Below are 19,168 nucleotides of genomic sequence, written 5' to 3' on the forward strand. Positions count from 1 at the left end.
GACCTCCCTCCGTCTTCGGGTAAAACGGTCATACTCGTTGTAGTGGACAGGTTCAGCAAGATGGCACATTTTATCGCTCTTCCGGCTCTCCCTAATGCTAAAACTCTTGCGCAGGTGTTCATTGGGGAGATTGTGAGGCTTCACGGGGTACCCTCCGAGGTGGTGTCTGATCGGGGGTCTCAGTTTGTGTCCAAGTTCTGGAAGGCGTTTTGTGCACGGCGGGGGATGCATTTGTCGTTCTCATCGGCTTTTCATCCTCAGACCAATGGTCAGACGGAACGTATGAACCAGAGCTTGGAGACATATCTCCGGTGTTTTGTGTCAGAGAACCAGGAGGACTGGGCTTCTTTCTTACCTCTGGCAGAGTTTGCTCTTAATAATAGGCGGAGCGAGTCCACTGGTAAGTCCTCGTTTTTTGGGGCATATGGTTTTCACCCCCAGTTTTGTACTTTCAGTAGGGGGGGCTCTTCGGGGGTTCCTGAGGAGGAACGATTTTCCTCATCACTCGCTTCAGTATGGAGAGGGGTGCTGAAGAATCTGAATACTATGGGGAACCGATACAAACGTATGGCTGATAGGAGGAGAGTGTCTGGTCCGGACCTAAGTGTGAACGATCTGGTATGGTTGTCTACCAGGAATATAAAACTTAAGGTTCCCTCCTGGAAACTGGGTCCCAGGTTCATCGGGCCGTACAGAATCAGTTCTATTATTAATCCGGTGGCATTCTGTCTTGACCTCCCCCCTACGTTTAAAATTCACAACGTGTTCCACAGATCGTTGCTTAAGAGGTATGTGGCGCCGGTGGTACCGTCACCTTTACCTCCCCCTCCAGTGGTGGTCAAGGGTAACTTGGAGTTCCAGGTATCGAGGATCATCGATTCAGGCTTTAATCGCCGGTCCCTTCAGTACCTGGTTCATTGGAAAGGGTATGGTCCTGAGGAGAGGATGTGGGTTCCTGCGTCGGATATTAACGCAGACCGATTAGTTCGGGCCTTCCACACGACTCACCCGGATAAACCTGGCCCTGAGGGTCCGGAGGCCCCTCGTAGAAGGGGGGGTACTGTCACGGGTGTGTCGCCACGAAGATCATCACGATTACACAGCCTGACTTCTCGCAGCTGACTTTTTGGTGCTTTGTGTTTTTCGGCAGTGAGGGAGTTAATTCTCTCTCTCTCTGTGCTAGACGAGGTCCAGCCTCGCCCAGCTGCAATCAATGCTGCTGTAGTGAGACTCCTTCAAATGCCTGCTGGTCTGTTAGGGAAGTGTCGGTGAAAGCATTTCATGCAGACTAACAGAGCGGATCGTGGTATTTGGAGTTTCAGAGATAAGTGCATTTGGAGTGTTTTTTCCCTTCCTCGCTTTATCATTTATCTCCTTTCCCGTTGGTGTTCCCTCTGTTGTAGTTGTGTAGTTTTTGTATGCAAGGTGGTTTTGGTTTTTCCCTTGTACTGTCTCGTTCGTCTAAGTACTGTGTGTGGGCATATTATTACTTGTCCCCTTTTGTTGTGATCGGGGTCCTTCTCAGGACTAGATTACTTAGGTGCAGGGATCCTCAGGAGGTAGGGGTTACGCTGGCGGCCTGGACCTCTGTACCTTTAACAGTACCTCCAGGTTGAGGGATTAGTCAGGGCCCCAGCTTAGGGTCAGCTTAGGCCCCCTACCTCCAGTATACAGAGACAGCGTGACAATATGTGTGTGTGTGTATATATGTATACTGTATATGTGTGTGTATATATGTATACTGTATATGTGTGTGTATATATGTATACTGTATATGTGTATATATATGTATACTGTATATATATGTATAGTGTATATGTGTGTATATATGTATACTGTATATGTGTGTATATATGTATACTGTATATATATGTATACTGTATATGTGTGTATATATGTATACTGTATATGTGTGTATATATGTATACTGTATATGGGTGTATATATATGTATACTGTATATGGGTGTATATATATGTATACTGTGTATGTATATGTATACTGTACATGGGTGTATATATATGTATACTGTACATGGGTGTATATATATGTATACTGTATATATGTGTATATATATGTATACTTTATATGGGTGTATATATATGTATACTGTATGTGTGTATATATGTATACTGTATATGTGTGTGTATATATGTATACTGTATATGTGTGTATATATGTATACTGTATATGGGTGTATATATATGTATACTGTATATGGGTGTATATATATGTATACTGTGTATGTATACTGTACATGGGTGTATATATATGTATACTGTACATGGGTGTATATATATGTATACTGTATATATGTGTATATATATGTATACTTTATATGGGTGTATATATATGTATACTGTATGTGTGTATATATGTATACTGTATATGTGTGTGTATATATGTATACTGTATATGTGTGTGTATATATGTATACTGTATGTGTGTATATATATGTATACTGTACATGGGTGTATATATATGTATACTGTATATATGTTTATATATATGTATACTGTATATATGTGTATATATATGTATACTTTATATGTGTGTGTATATATGTATACTGTATATGTGTGTGTATATATGTATACTGTATATGTGTGTGTATATATGTATACTGTATATATGTGTATATATATGTATACTGTATATATGTGTGTGTATATATATATATCTATACTGGATATGTGTATATAAATATATGTATATTGTATATACAGTACAGACCAAAAGTTTGGACACACCTTCTCATTTAAAGATTTTTCTGTATTTTCATGACTATGAAAATTGTACATTCACACTGAAGGCATCAAAACTATGAATTAACACATGTGGAATTATATACTTAACAAAAAAGTGTGAAACAACTGAAAATATGTCTTATATTCTAGGTTCTTCAAAGTAGCCACCTTTTGCTTTGATGACTGCTTTGCACACTCTTGTCATTCTCTTTATGAGTTTAGAGGTAGTCACCGGAAATGGTCTTCACTTCACAGGTGTGCCCTGTCAGGTTTAATATGATAAAGTGCTTTATTCTTTGTCAGGTCCAGGGGTCCTGTAGAATGTGAATCCCTGAGGAGCAGCGTATCCTTGGCTTGTGCCAAGACAGAAGAAAAGTTGCTGAACACTTGGTACCCCAAAGTGATCAATCTATTTGCCAATCAAGATGCCCTGCAGTTGATTAAAGTGGATAAATTGGATTCCTTTTATAACTGCGTCTCGACACTTATGTCCAACCAGGTAAAGGCGGCTGCAAGATCCGTGATATATAAGGATTCATGTTCATTATTGTATCTCTGGATCACACATAGACTCAGAGTGGTATTCCCATCTCATATATTTATGGCACATCCACAGTCTGAGGACGCACATCCGGCTGAAGTATATTGCTGCGCAGGGACATGCCGGGTCCCTGAGCTGCAATGCATGCCGCCAGACAATCAAAGGCCGGTAGCTGATGTCGGCGTGCCAGTCACGAGCGACGCATGGAAGTGACGTCATGCGCTGCCCGTGCCGGCACACTGAGATCAGCTACAGAAGAAGACGCCGCATGTCGTGGGAGCGGAGGAAGGTAAGAAGAATCATTTATTTTTGTTTATTTAATGCATTGGAAAAGAACGACAGAACATTATACCAGGAAAGGGTCAAGGATGGGGAGCATTATACAAGGAAGGGGCTCAGGGTGGGGAGAATTAGACAAGGAAGGGGCCCAGGATGGAGAGCATTATACAAGGAAGGGGCCCAGGATGGGGAGCATTATACAAGGAAAGGGCCCAGGATGGGGGGAATTAGACAAGGAAGGGGCCCAGGATGGGGAGCATTATATAAGGAAGGTGCCCAGGATGGGGGGAATTAGACAAGGAAGGGTCCCAGGATGGGGAGCATTATACAAGGAAGGGGCTCAGGGTGGGGAGCATTAGACAAGGAAGGGGCGCATTATATAAGGAAGGGGCCCAGGATGGGGAGTATTATACAAGGAAAGGGCCCAGGATGGTGGGAATTAGACAAGGAAGGGTACCAGGATGGGGAGCATTATACAAGTAAGTAGCCTAGGATGAGAGGCATTATACAAGGAAGGGTCCCAGGATGGGGAGAATTAGACATGGAAGGGTCCCAAGATGGGGAGCATTATACAAGGAAGTAGCCTAGGATGAGGAGCATTACACAAGGAAGGGGCGCAGGATGGGGAGCATTACAGAAGGAAGGGGCGCAAGATGGAGAGCATTATACAAGGAAGGGGTGCAGGATGGGGAGCATTACACAAGGAAGTGGTGCAGGATGGGGAGCATTATACAAGGAAGGGGCGCATGATGGGGAGCATTATACAAGGAAGGGGTGCAGGATGGGGAGCATTACACAAGGAAGGGGTGCAAGATGGGGAGCATTATACAAGGAAGTAGCCTAGGATGAGGTGCATTACACAAGGAAGGAGCGCAGGATGGGGAGCATTATACAAGGAAGGGGCGCAAGATAGGGAGCATTACACAAGGAAGGGGCGCAGGATGGGGAGCACTATGCAAGGAAGGGGCGCAAGATGGGGAGCACTATACAAGGAAGGGGCGCAGGATGGGGAGCACTATACAAGGAAGGGGCGCATGATGGGGAGCATTATACAAGGAAGGGGCGCATGATGGGGAGCATGTCACAAGGAAGGGGCCAAGGATGGGGAGCATTATACAAGGCAGGTGTTCAGGATGGGGGGCATTGTACAAGGAAGCGGCCCAGGATAGGGAGCATTATACCAGAATGGGGGTCATTATACCATGACATGGGCCAAGATGAAGGACATTAAACCAGGAAGGGCACAAGGATGGAGGTCATTATACCAGAATGGGGCCTAGGATGGGGGACAGGATACCAGGATGGAAGACATTGTTATAGGATGGGGGGCATTGTACCAGGATGGGTGACATTGTTATAGGAAGGGGCCAGGATGGGGGACATTATTACAGTAAGAGGCCCAGGACCAAGGACATTATAACAGGAAAGAGCCCAGGATTGGGACGTTATTGCTGAAAGGGGCTCAGGGTGGGGGCTATTATACACAGAAGGTGGATATTATAACAGGAAGAGGCACTGGATAGGGGATATTATAACAGGAAGGGGCCTAGAATGAGAGACATTATTATAGGATGGGGCTATGATGGGGGAAATTATTACAGGAAACATCCAAGGCAGAGGCGAACACGCGCATCATTATCGGATCTAGAATGCTACAAGGGCCCATACATCTGACCAACATGCTGGTGGGGGCCCAGGTCCAAATTTTGCACATCTACAGGAACATGACATATGACATAACAGTATGTCATATGTTGGGAAGGGTTTAAGCTACAGCACATTACATAGCCTCTTGCAGCTATATCAATGGAAAAATTAAAAAATGTATGGCTTTTTGAAGAAGAGAAGGAAAAAATGCAAAACAAAAAATTACCCGGTCCTGAAGGGATGAAGGAGTTCCCACCCACAGTAAATGTTGTCACGTAGCTTTCTTCTCTTATGGCCCAGTCCATCTCCCTGTTTTCTGCACCACTCTCGTAGTCATGTATTTTTTCTCCTTATAAACACTAATATATACTTGCTGATTTCTCCCCCCACAGGTGAGAGACCTTCTGCAGAAAACTGTAGAAACTTATGTCCGTTTATTTGACCTGATAGACCTGCAATTTTTACCAATCTTCAAAATGCAACTTACATTTGATGACGAGAAAATGGATTTCTATCCAAGCTTCCAGGACGTAGAAGAAGTTGTACTATTTATATTAACTCGGATCTCCAAGCCCCTTCAGGAATCAGGATTTTTTTCAATGCTGACAACTTACTTTTTATAGTAGGTACATGTGTGACTCACAGGGAAAAACTGCAGTAAAAAAAATGGAAATTTGCTGCCACCATTTTGGAATATCACAGCAAAAAAAAATATATAGTACTGGCTGATTTACAATTGCTATTGGCTGTCACCTAGTATATGAGCGTCCGCAGCAGTATCCTCCGGTGGGCCCCCATGCAGGGGTAGGACAACGAGTATATTGACTTTGTAATACACATTGCAAAAATATATGAGAATTATAAGTAGAAGAGTTGGATAGCATGAACACTTTTACAGGCTCGAACTGGCCAACAGGAGAACTGGAGAATCCTCCGGTGGGCCCCCATGAAGGGATGGCTCTCCACTCCAGTCCCCCATTAAAGTGCACCTGTCAGCAGGAGTGTGCTGAGTAAACCACATACACTGTCAGGAGGGCGACATTACACAGAGTAAAATGATACCTTAGTTGATGAAATTCGTCCTGTGGTTCTTGTGTAATCTTTGCTTTCAGTTTGGAAATAATGATATGCTTATGCTCCGGCGCGGCGTGTGGGGGCGCTCTATCTGGTGCTCTGCTTACATATTCATGTGTATGCTCTTATGACAGCTCACTGATCGTCCACTGACCTGCCTCCTATTTTACCTAGCCCCACACTACTAGATGCATTATGTAAAATAGGAAGCAGGTCAGTGAAGAAACAGTAAGGTGTCATAGGAGCATACAGATGAATATGTAAGCAGAGCACCAGATAGAGTGCCCCCCACAGGCCGCCCCAGAGCACGAGCATATCATTATCTCCAAACTGAAAGTAAAGGTTACACAAGAACCACAGGACGGATTTAATCAACTAAGGTATCATTTTAATCAGTGTAGTGGCACCCACCTGGCAATGTATGTATTTTACTGAGCTCAATCCTGCTGACAGGTGCGCTTTAAATGTATAAGTGGTTAACTCTGAATTTTTGGGGTGACAGATGGCCTTTAAGCTCCCTTTAGTGGCCACTGAGGATACACAGCATGGCAGCTTTTATTCCATGTCTATGCTGAGGATATGGAGCTTTGTATGGAGTTTTTGATTTATTTATATCATAATAGGTGGATGTTCAGGGGGTTTATATTAGAGACTTCTGCAGTATTCATGTCACTTTATAGAACGTTCTTCTTTGTCCAGAACATTCAGACGGTGCAGCCGTGGCTTTCTGGTAGTAACACGGTTCAGATCATCGAGGCCAAACTCCCTGATTACATCTTTGATTCTGCCGCGCTGAAGCTGAAGGAGGCCGTCAGCCACAATCTGCACCAGCCATTCAGGCATTTCCAAACCTACGGTAAGCGGGACGTGAATCATTAAAGGGATGGTACATACGGAAAGCTGGACATGAGTCATTAAAGGGATGGTACATATGGTAAGCTGGACGTGAATCATTAAAGGGATGGTACATATGGTAAGCTGGACGTGAGTCATTAAAGGGATGGTACATATGGTAAGCTGGACGTGAATCATTAAAGGGATGGTACATATGGTAAGCGGGACGTGAATCATTAAAGGGATGGTACATACGGAAAGCTGGACATGAGTCATTAAAGGGATGGTACATATGGTAAGCTGGACGTGAATCATTAAAGGGATGGTACATACGGTAAGCTCGACGTGAGTCATTAAAGGGATGGTACATATGGTAAGCTGGAAGTGAGTCATTAAAGGGATGGTACATATGGTAAGCTGGCCGCGAATCATTAAAGGGATGGTACATATGGTAAGCTGGACATGAGTCATTAAAGGGATGGTACATATGGTAAGCTGGACGTGAATCATTAAAGGGATGGTACATACGGTAAGCTCGACGTGAGTCATTAAAGGGATGGTACATACTGTAAGCTGGACGTGAATCATTAAAGGGATGGTACATACTGTAAGCTGGACGTGAGTCATTAAAGGGATGGTACATATGGTAAGCTGCACGTGAATCATTAAAGGGATGGTACATACGGTAAGCTCGACGTGAGTCATTAAAGGGATGGTACATACTGTAAGCTGGACGTGAATCATTATAGGGATGGTACATACAGTAAGTAGAACGTGAGTCTTTAAAGGGATGGTACATACGGTAAGCTGGCCGCGAATCATTAAAGGCATGGTACATACGGTAAGCTGGACATGAGTCATTACAGGAATGGCACATAGGGTAAGCAGGATGTGAGTCATTAAAGGGATGGTACATACGGTAAGCAGGATGTGAGTCATTAAAGGGATGGTACATATGATAAGCTGGACATGAGTCATTACAGGGATGGTACATACGTTAAGCAGGATGTGAGTCATTAAAGGGATGGTACATACGGTAAACTGGACATGAATCATTAAAAGGATGGTACATACTGTAAGCTGGACATGAATCATTAAAGGGATGGTGCATACGGCAAGCTGGACATGAGTCATTGCAGGGATGGTACATAAGGTAAGCAGGATGTGAGTCATTAAAGGGATGGTACATACGGTAAGCAGGATGTGAGTCATTAAAGGGATGGTACATACGGTAAGCTAGACGTGAGTCATTAAAGGTATGGTACATATGGTAAGCTGGAAGTGAGTCATTAAAGGGATGGTACATATGGTAAGCTGGCCGCGAATAATTAAAAGGATGGTGCATACAGTAAGCTGGACGTGAATCATTAAAGGGATGGTGCATACAGTAAGCTGGACGTGAATCGTAAGTATTAAAGCGATGGAACATATGGGAAGCTGGACGTGAATCTATGAAAGGGATGGAACAATCACAATCAGAAATCTCCTGCCGGCGCTTGCAGCGTGATCTTCCTGTGGACGCTTTGATCCTGATACCTTTCCAAAAGCCATTGAACCCAGTGTTAGGGGTTCCCAGAGGTGTGATCCTCATCTATCAGACATTATCATGCAGAAATACTATATATCATTGGTCTAATAAGCACTTCAAAGAGGATCTGTCTCTAGATTTCACCATATAAATGTAGATTATCAAATTGATCTCTTAGACCTGATGAAGCCAGAGAACTTGCTTTCATAAATCCATGTCCGATCAGCTGTATAATCCTCTTTGAAAGTTTTCTCCGTCCGACATTAAGATGAGTCTAGATACAACTATAAATTCTGTGTTATATTATTTGATAGTTGAAAGCTTCAGCTGGCTGGTGGATGGTTCAGCCGCGGAGAAAGTAGAAACTTTCTTATCCGAGGAGCACAGTTTGATGAATACACAGAGGTACGTATGTGTGATCATAATGTGTTTTTTTTTTACATATTGGACCTTCTTGCATATTATCTCGAACCGTCATTAAATTAACTCATCCCTGCACAGCAACACTGGCTTTGATGTTTCTAGTAAAAATCGACTGCGTATGCGCCGTTCATCATATGCAAGTTATCTAGGACTAGTCCAGCGGGACGTCACTTCCCACAAACAAATCCGACCTCAGATGCTGAGATCACACCCAAATCATGGCATCTTAGTCTCACCTGGCGAGGTGGATCTTCTAAGCCTCAGGTCCGGGTGGGCACACGGACCCCAGGCGTTGGTGTGGTAAGCAGGAAGGCACATGAGCAGCAGGAATTGGCACTCAGGAATCTTGGGAGCTGCAGGATGGATGTAGCGTAACCCAGTAGGAATGGAAGAAAGTTAACGCAGAAGGTGGAGCACACCAAACAAAAGTCTAAAAACTCAATCCTAAGACCCAGGTGTGTGTCCTAACGGTCCATAAATAGGATTTAGGAGATTATGTCACTGAGCTACACAGGACAACCTGTAAAACCTGACGTGGAGCACAACACGGGACAGCAGACCGAAGTGAAGGAAGCAGAGCTCGGATACCCAAGACAGGTGTATAATACTTAATTTCACATGCCCAATTTGCATTTGACGGCCGGCACATAAAAAGTTTAGTTTTTTAAGGTAGAAACATTTTTGCCAGATATATACCGTGGATGTCAATGCAGGAATTTGGCATGCCTGAAGGACCTGACAGGTTCACTTTACGGGGACCCCCTTTGGTTCGTTTGAAGGGTCCCTTGACAATAAGCTGATCACAGCTGGAGTCGGGTGGACGCAGCAACAAGGACTAAGTTTCAGGAATCATTTTCTTACCATTCCCATTAGAATCAATACTGTCCTAAGTCCTACAGAGCGAGGGGTGCAATGTGTCCGATAATAATTGAGGGTCAAATCAGAAATCTCACTTGTAAACGAGACTGATGTATATTTGTATTCCAGTTTATAGAACAATTTCACACCCTGGCCAGAGATATCATGGGACCCGCACTTACTTCACCATGGTACACCTCGACTGCGATGACTTAAAGCAAGGCCTGGCTGACAAAGCAAAAAGTTTTGCAAATATATTACTAGATAGACTGGTGACAAATCACAGATTGGAGAATGAAGAGTGAGTAAAATCCTGGATTCAAGGAGGTTTCACAATAGAAAAAAATAATCTGTAATGGGCCTCTACCTGCCATGTGCCATTCAGGGGCCCTTGGGGTCGAGGTCAAGTGCTACTTCTGCTCTGATTTCATACAGTGAGTTATAGATGCTGATGCTACAGTAAAAGTTCAGAATCTCACATTACTTTACTTATGATACCATAAAATATCATCACATTCCAGTATATAATATACAGGTGCATCTCACTAAATTAGAATATCATCAAAAAGTTAATTTATTTCAGTTCTTCAATACAAAAATTGAAACTCCTATATTATATAGTCATTACAGAGTGATCTATTTCACTTGTTTATTTCTGTTAATGTTGATGATTATGGCTTACAGCCAATGAAAACACAAAAGTCATTATCTCAGTAAATTAGAATACTTTATAACAACAGCTTGAAAAATATTTTTAAAATCCAAAATGTCTGATCAGTAAATGCCTCAATACTTGGTCGGGCTCCTTTTGCATCAATTACTGCACCAATGCTGTACGTACGTCCCTGGGTATAATTAGTGAAAAACATAATATATAGGATTATTCCGATATTTCTTGTGTCCTGGTTAATATGTATTTTTCCATCTATAGGTCATGTCATACTAGCTATACTTACCAGTCCCCCTCCAGGTTTCAGTGATGAGATCCCCAACATGATCATGTGATTGCTGCAGCCTATCAGTGACTACGGTGGTAACCTGCTACAGCCAGTGATTGGCTACAGAAATCACATGTCCACATAGAGCAGGAAGAACACAAACCGATGGAGGAAACTGTAGTTGTGGAGCATCAGTATAATTTTATAACCTAAGTTTTTGGAAAAAATATAATTGGTGCAACCCCTGTGATTGTAGATGCTAGATACATTAATACATAGTGAGTTTCATTTTTTTAATTTTAGGAGTGTCAGCGGAGGATGAATTATCTTCTAGATGTTCATTTATTTGTACCTGAAGATATCATCCTGAACTCAACAGTGTTATTGTGGCCAAAAAATATCAACCCAGTGTTTGATGAAAACGACCAGGTATGTGGGCTCATTTCTGAAAATGGGGTCTCGGGTGCCAGCTCCAATGAAGCAGCAGCCCCCTGCAGTGTCCAGGTAATTAAACAGGGGACGCTCAGGGAGCATTTTTTGATAACTGTTCCTTTCTAAAAGCTGATTGAAAACGCCAAGCGTAAAGGAGAGGGCGAGCTTCTGGGGAAAAGAGAGAAGCTTGTGCTGGAACTGGAGAAACTTTTGCGTCGGATGGAAGAATTTGCAGAGTGCTCTGAGCTGGATATGATGCAGCAGGTATGATACTCACAGGCTGTGTTATAGTTTTCCCTCTTCTTATTTTCATTACTTTAAGACTCTTTTCATATTTGTACAGATCCTTTTTACCCCAAAACGCATCATTGTTGTCGTGAATGATAATTTTTTTGTGCAACACAAAAGATCATTTCACCCGACGAACAAGCGTTTGGCCATTCGTCGGTGATTGGCAGCCTATTTATACTGCACAATTATCCTTAAACGAGCGTTCCTGGGAAGTAGTTATAAAATGCTCCCTAACTCTGGTTTGGAGTTGCATTAGGCCTTTTTTATGTTGTTGGTTTTTTTTTTGGGGGGGGGGGTTCTATCCCTTTTTAAAGGCAAGAATCAAGAATATTGAGACTACAGCCAATAGTGTAACCTGAAGCTTCAATACAAAATCTCCATTAGGGCCCCCAACTATTGCAGGTCTTTAATAGTAGTGATCTTCTCATATGAGTCAAAGAGACCTTTTGGGCCCCCCTTAGCTCCAGATGCAATTGCAACCCCCTGCACGCACTGTAGTTACGCCCTTGACTGCAGCATTATTTTTGCTATACAAAAAAAACCTATGAAAAAAACATAAACCCGACTGACCACCATTATCAGCCAGAACAGTCTTTATAGAGGCAGTCCCTAGTGCTTAACCTGAAGTGCAGTCAAGCAAAGGCAGGTCAGAGGCAGTCGTCACACCTGAGCACTGACGTATGAAAGCGTCCACTAGGCCTGAAACGCGTTGCGTCCAATAGGCCTGAAACGCATTGCGTCCAATAGGCCTGAAACGCATTGCGTCCAATAGGCCTGAAACGTGTTGCGTCCAATAGGCCTGAAACGATTTGAGTCCAATAGGCCTGAAACGCGTTGCGTCCAATAGGCCTGAAATGCATTGCGTCCAATAGGCCTGAAACGCGTTGTTCCAATAGGCCTGAAATGCGTTGCGTCTAACTCATTTTCTTTAATGGAGGCAGTCCGGTTAACCCTTTACTTATCTGTGTTTATTGTGCCTGGTTTCAGTAAGTGACAGATGTGAGGACTGTACAGAAGCGAATAGCAGATGCAGAGGAGGCGTTGGCTTATATTAACAAAGAAGAAGCACTGTATAAATGGGACCTTACAACATACCCTCAGCTGGATTCTTCAAAGTCAACATCGAACCTTACCAGAAACTTTTTGCACTGATTTACAAATGGCAAAAAACTGAAAAAAAGTATGTGCACCCCATTGGGGAATTCTGAGTTAACTCTTGGCATACCGTTATTTATTAACACCATACGTGATCTGTAGTGGAGAGTAAATGGCGCATTTAAACAAGCTGATGATCATTACCAATTATCAGCCTGTGTAAATGTGCCAGTAATCACCCGATAAACAAGCAAAACACTAATTCGTCGGGAACGAATCATTTATGGCAGCAAAAATCATCTTTATCTACAGCACTTTGTCCCTTGTAACGTTATAGGGTCAAAGTATATCTAATAACCAATCGTTCTGTCCCCATCACTGTTCTTCGGTCCTGGAAATAACCAAGCGCCAAAAGTCTTGCATATATTACAAGGGGATTATGTGTTATTAAAGGGCTGTCCGGCCTTGGGGCACAAGTCTGCAGTCACTCCATGTGACTGCAGACATGTGAATCCTCACAGCATGTGTACTGTGCGCGTTATAAGGATTCCACTGCATCGGGAGCACAGGCGTGTGACAGCAAGTATGTGATTTGCATACATACGGTCACATCCCAACTAGACATATCCGGCCTTGCTCAATGCAAGCATATTGAGTGGAGCCAGACACGTCCAGTCGGAATGTGGTCAGAAGTATGCAAATCACATACTTGTGGTCACATAACAGCCCGTTCCCGGCACCGGAAAATCCTCGCAGTGGGTGTGACGCGCCCCCTGGGACATATTCCTTTTTGAGGGGAATACCCGGCACCGGATCAGATGGGGGGTTGTAGTCTCCGAGCGGCTGTGACCCGGTCCCGTGCCCAGGGCGTCAAGCTAAGTGTTATGTGGCAGCTTTACAGATGTTACTAAAGTTCTTTTGTGTCGACTACGCCACCCGTTGTGATGCGGTCACTGTGGCCGCCGCTGCTGCAGGGTCCGCTGAGGCTGATGGTGGGTGCGCAGCTTGGTGAGATAACCCCCAACGGGAGGGGTATAGCCTCAGAGGGGACAGGCGCAGAGGATGGGGGTTGTGGTGGTGCGATGCAGCCGGCAATGAAGACAGACTCGGGTTGTGCAGTTAAGGGTGTTTACTTACTGCTGATGTTGTACTGGTCACTCCAGCTGCTAGTGACCACCCGAGCCGTGCTGCGTCCACCAGGTCCTGGATCCGGCCAACCCCCAAACAAGTCCAGAGCGTGGCCCTGAGCTCTCCCTCTGTCCTTTCTTCAGCCGTCCCCACCAGTGATTCACCTAGGTCCAGCTCCCTCGGGCCTTCTTTTGGGACACCCTTGGCCCTGGGTTCCCTGACCCTTCATGTGGTGTGCCTTCGGGGTGAATGTGGTGGGTGACCGTGACAGACACTGCCCACGGTCTCCGGTCTCTGGCTGGGGAATGTCTTTGCCCCCACCAGCTTGGGTTCCGGTACCCTCTTGCTGACTCCTCACCCGGTGCTCTAATTTGGGTTCTTGGGTCCCTTCAGTCTTCCCCCTCTGGGTCTTTCTCTGCTCCACTCTCTCTCTCTCCAGGGCTGCTGTTTCCTTCTCTCTCCTCTCCAACTGACTTGTTCTCAGCGTCTGACCCTGATCTAAGTTGGTGCCCTCCTTATATATCCCTCTATGTGTGAGCTCAGGTGACCAGCACCCAATGAGCTCCTAACACTACCCAGACTGCTCCCCCTATCTGCCCCTACACTACATGGGATGTACCACCCCCCTCCCACTCCAGCCAGGAACAGGCTCGGTTGTACCTGCACATTTCTAAGTGGGAGTACCGTCGGCCTGCTCCTCTGAAATGGGATGTATGTAGTGCATGCAGTCTATCTGAGCTCAGTTCCACACTCCATCCTTACCCGGGAGTGGAATATCACACCTCTGGGTTGAGGTGCAATACCCCTGTAGCAGCCGAATCCTCAGGGTGCTACATTCCCCCCTGGTAAATCACAGCACGTCCTCGGGCTGTAAGACATAAAACACCAAAACATACAAAATTTTTATATGAACATATAAAACATATAAACATTATATATATATAAAACTTTTTATATAAACATTCTCGTAGACTTCTCTTGTCTCTGGTTCCTCCTCCGGACACTGTGCAACGTGTGTCCGGGAAAAGTGCGACAGTCTCTTAGAAAATCTGGTTTTCTATAAAACCGGTAGGGGGCGCTTTAGGACGCGCAACTATATACAGGGAGAAGTTGGAAGTTGGCCGCTCTCAGTCCTCGGCCAGGTAGAGGGAAGGGAATGGCTGCTCACAGTCCTCAGCCTGTAGGATGAAGGGGTTAACGGGTAAACAGTTCACTGGTCCCAACGGGGACTATTTTAGCAGCAACAGTTTCAGTTTCTATATACCCCGATTGGGTAACTATTTACAGCACTTGCTCTGCCGCACTCAACGGCGTCTTCCTCCTGCTCTTTCTTGATATGATGTTTCTTCAGACCCGTCCGGGTCCTCTGGCTCCTCCCAGATGCGGCACTCTTGGTCTTATGGGCGCGGTGGTGGTGGCGCCCGGGTTGCCCAGGCCTTGCGGCCAGGCCTGGGGCACCTGGAAGGTGAAGGGCACCGTTAGGACGGCGGCGCCCTGGGCTACCTGGCCTTGCGGCCAGGCCGGAGGCTCCGCGGAGGTAGGGGGCGCTGTTGGTGGTGCGGCGCCCGGGGGTACTAGGCCTTGCGACCAGGCTGGTGGTAATTCCTGCTTTGTCACGCTCCGGGTCGAGGCGCGTGACGTCACAGGGGTCGCTGCGGCGGCTTCCGGTCGGGGCCTAGTCCATGGCGGTGACATGGCGGCTACGGGCACAGCAGGGGGACTTTCGGGCTCTGCGACGGGGAGCTGGGGCAGGTAAGCGGTGTCACGGCTTGGGGTATAGGCGTCCCCTTTACCTGCCTCCATGCGTTCGGCTCCCTCCTCGGCGCCGTCTCCGGCCTTGGGTCCTCCTGCGCCATCCTCAGAGGCGGTCTGCTTCCTCTTCCAGGGTAGCGTGCTCCGTTGACTGGTCTCTGCTTGCTGGGTCATCTCCCGGCTCCACTCCGCCAGTATCTCGCGCTGTACCCGGGCCATCCTCCTTGCGAGGCCCTCCAGGGCAGTTTGTGCACACTCCCGGTCTCGGGGGAGCTGCGCTAGGATCTCCGCTAGACCTAGCGGGGTTGTGGACTCTAGCAGGCTCCTGACCATCGGGTCGGTGCTGCTCTGCTCTGCTTCCGGCAGGCTCCTGGCCAGCGGGCCGGTGCTGCTCTGCCCTCCTTCCTCGGTCTCTAGCAGACTCCTGGCCAGCGGGCCGGTGCTGTTCTGCTTTCTTTCCATCTCCGGGTGAGCTTCTCCGCTACTCCTTGTTAGACCTCTTGCCTCCGGGTGCGCTCGCTCCAGACTGCTCCAAGCGACACCCATCTTTTCTCTTCTCTTTCGTCTCCTCCCACTTCGAGGGCGGTCCCGGGGCAACTCGGTGACTGTCAGCTCCAGGGGGAGTTCTTTCACGCTGACAGACACCTCCAGCATCACAGTCTCTGTTGGTGGGGGCGGTTTCCACTTTTGGTGCCATTTTCTGTCCTGGCCCACGATGGGAGGTGGCCTCTTGCCCTCCTTTGGCACGCCCATAATGGCGTCCGCTGCTCTTCCAAGGCGGGAAATCTGCGGTTTTGGCGGGAATCGCTTCCCAGTGGCGGGAAACTCGGCAGATGGCGGGAACAAGCTGGAAATGGCGGACAATCGGCGGGAAACGACTGGTGATGGAGTCCGATGGCGTGGACCCTCCGGAACTGGCAGGAGTCTTCTTTCTGAGGTAAACTTGCACTTTTCTTCAGGCACGCAGTACCCGGGTGTTGCGGGCACGTAATCCTGCCGACTACGCCAAAGTTGACGCGCCCCCTGGGACATATTCCTTTTTGAGGGGAATACCCGGCACCGGATCAGATGGGGGGTTGTAGTCTCCGAGCGGCTGTGACCCGGTCCCGTGCCCAGGGCGTCAAGCTAAGTGTTATGTGGCAGCTTTACAGATGTTACTAAAGTTCTTTTGTGTCGACTACGCCACCCGTTGTGATGCGGTCACTGTGGCCGCCGCTGCTGCAGGGTCCGCTGAGGCTGATGGTGGGTGCGCAGCTTGGTGAGATAACCCCCAACGGGAGGGGTATAGCCTCAGAGGGGACAGGCGCAGAGGATGGGGGTTGTGGTGGTGCGATGCAGCCGGCAATGAAGACAGACTCGGGTTGTGCAGTTAAGGGTGTTTACTTACTGCTGATGTTGTACTGGTCACTCCAGCTGCTAGTGACCACCCGAGCCGTGCTGCGTCCACCAGGTCCTGGATCCGGCCAACCCCCAAACAAGTCCAGAGCGTGGCCCTGAGCTCTCCCTCTGTCCTTTCTTCAGCCGTCCCCACCAGTGATTCACCTAGGTCCAGCTCCCTCGGGCCTTCTTTTGGGACACCCTTGGCCCTGGGTTCCCTGACCCTTCATGTGGTGTGCCTTCGGGGTGAATGTGGTGGGTGACCGTGACAGACACTGCCCACGGTCTCCGGTCTCTGGCTGGGGAATGTCTTTGCCCCCACCAGCTTGGGTTCCGGTACCCTCTTGCTGACTCCTCACCCGGTGCTCTAATTTGGGTTCTTGGGTCCCTTCAGTCTTCCCCCTCTGGGTCTTTCTCTGCTCCACTCTCTCTCTCTCCAGGGCTGCTGTTTCCTTCTCTCTCCTCTCCAACTGACTTGTTCTCAGCGTCTGACCCTGATCTAAGTTGGTGCCCTCCTTATATATCCCTCTATGTGTGAGCTCAGGTGACCAGCACCCAATGAGCTCCTAACACTACCCAGACTGCTCCCCCTATCTGCCCCTACACTACATGGGATGTACCACCCCCCTCCCACTCCAGCCAGGAACAGGCTCGGTTGTACCTGCACATTTCTAAGTGGGAGTACCGTCGGCCTGCTCCTCTGAAATGGGATGTATGTAGTGCATGCAGTCTATCTGAGCTCAGTTCCACACTCCATCCTTACCCGGGAGTGGAATATCACACCTCTGGGTTGAGGTGCAATACCCCTGTAGCAGCCGAATCCTCAGGGTGCTACAGGTGCAATGTGAGAATTTACAAGTCCGCAGTTACATAGACTGTAGACTTGTAACCCAAGGCCGGACAATCCCTTCTGCAAAATAGGAGATAAATGTATGATCGGTAGGGGTGCTCTAACCACAGGGTCCTCCAGTAATCCTGAGGACAGAGGTTCCTAAGTCCACTGTGTGAATGGAGTGATAGTGCGCATGCGTAGCCAGTGCTCCATTCATGGGAGCAGTCATGCGCATGCGTAACCATCACTCCCATAGATGCACACATGCTTCATTCACAAAGCTGTATCTAGGACCACCGCTTTCAAAACTGCTGGGGGCTGCAGCAGTCGGACTCCCAGTGATCAGATATTTATCAACAACCTTGTGGATAGGTGATTAAACATTATTTATGGGACAACCATAGCCATAGATGTAGAAGAGAAAAAAAGCAGAATAAACAGTAATAGATGAGCTAAAAACATGAAATTTATCAAAATATGTCTTGAAAAATCTCACGCTTCCAGGTGGATCGACGGCGCTTTCCTTGACCTGAACGTAGAAAGCATGGAAGCCGAGGTGGACGAATTCTTCCAAGAGGTCTACAAGATGATGAAACTATTTCAGCAGAAGCAGAAGACGTTAGAAGAGGAGAAGAAAAAGGCGGCTCAACACCGGACACTGTCTGAAGATAAGGATTCGGTGGACGAGGAAAAGAAGGAAAGCCGCATAGTTCTCATGTGTTCTGCCATCACCGAGCAAATCAAGGCTTTTAAGGTAGATGCATCAAATAATGGATATATCAGTAATCTGGGCCCGGTTTGCTGGAGCGCGCTGTTACCTCCCAATCCCAGCCAACTTCAGCACAGTGGTTACTATCGAGACAGCAGCGGTGGTCGGTCTCCTAGGCAACGATCTCTAAACAAAAGAAAAGTGTTAATATCTCAAGAACGGCTGCAAATGTCAAGAAGCCGTAAATTGCAAAAGTGCAGGTTTTTACAATATCTATGAAGATGGGAATAACCCTTTAATTCATTTTTGTAGCCGTAATCCCGGGACACTGATTATGATTGACTCCTTTTCAGGAATATATCCCTCTGGTGAACATCCTTTGCAACCCAGGAATCAGAACCCAACATTGGCTCCAGATGTCTGAGATAGTTGGCTCTGAGCTCACTCCGAATTCTGGCACCAGCCTGAGGAAGGTTCTGGAGCTGAGCTTGGATCCGCACTTACACCAGTGTGAACAGATTAGTGTGGCAGCTAGTAAGGTAAGCATCTCTGGCTAATAAATGTGTATCGGTGGTCGAGAATACTATCCTGTTATTGAAATGAATAACAAACAATGGAAAACCGAAAAAAAACTAAAGGAGAATTGAGTTAAAAGAAAGCCGATAGCTGTCAGGGGAAAGTGCT

At 46.7% G+C, this 19,168-nt stretch overlaps 1 pseudogene; it reads left to right on the plus strand.

Annotated features, from left to right (window-relative positions):
- Positions 1 to 19,168, plus strand: part of LOC141220812 (dynein axonemal heavy chain 12-like) — a 63,362-nt pseudogene that overhangs the window by 27,119 nt on the left and 17,075 nt on the right.

Source organism: Phyllobates terribilis, unplaced genomic scaffold, assembly GCF_046119375.1.
Source record: "Phyllobates terribilis strain yellow unplaced genomic scaffold, ASM4611937v1 Scaffold_304__1_contigs__length_2301189, whole genome shotgun sequence".
NCBI classification, from domain to species: domain Eukaryota; kingdom Metazoa; phylum Chordata; class Amphibia; order Anura; family Dendrobatidae; genus Phyllobates; species Phyllobates terribilis.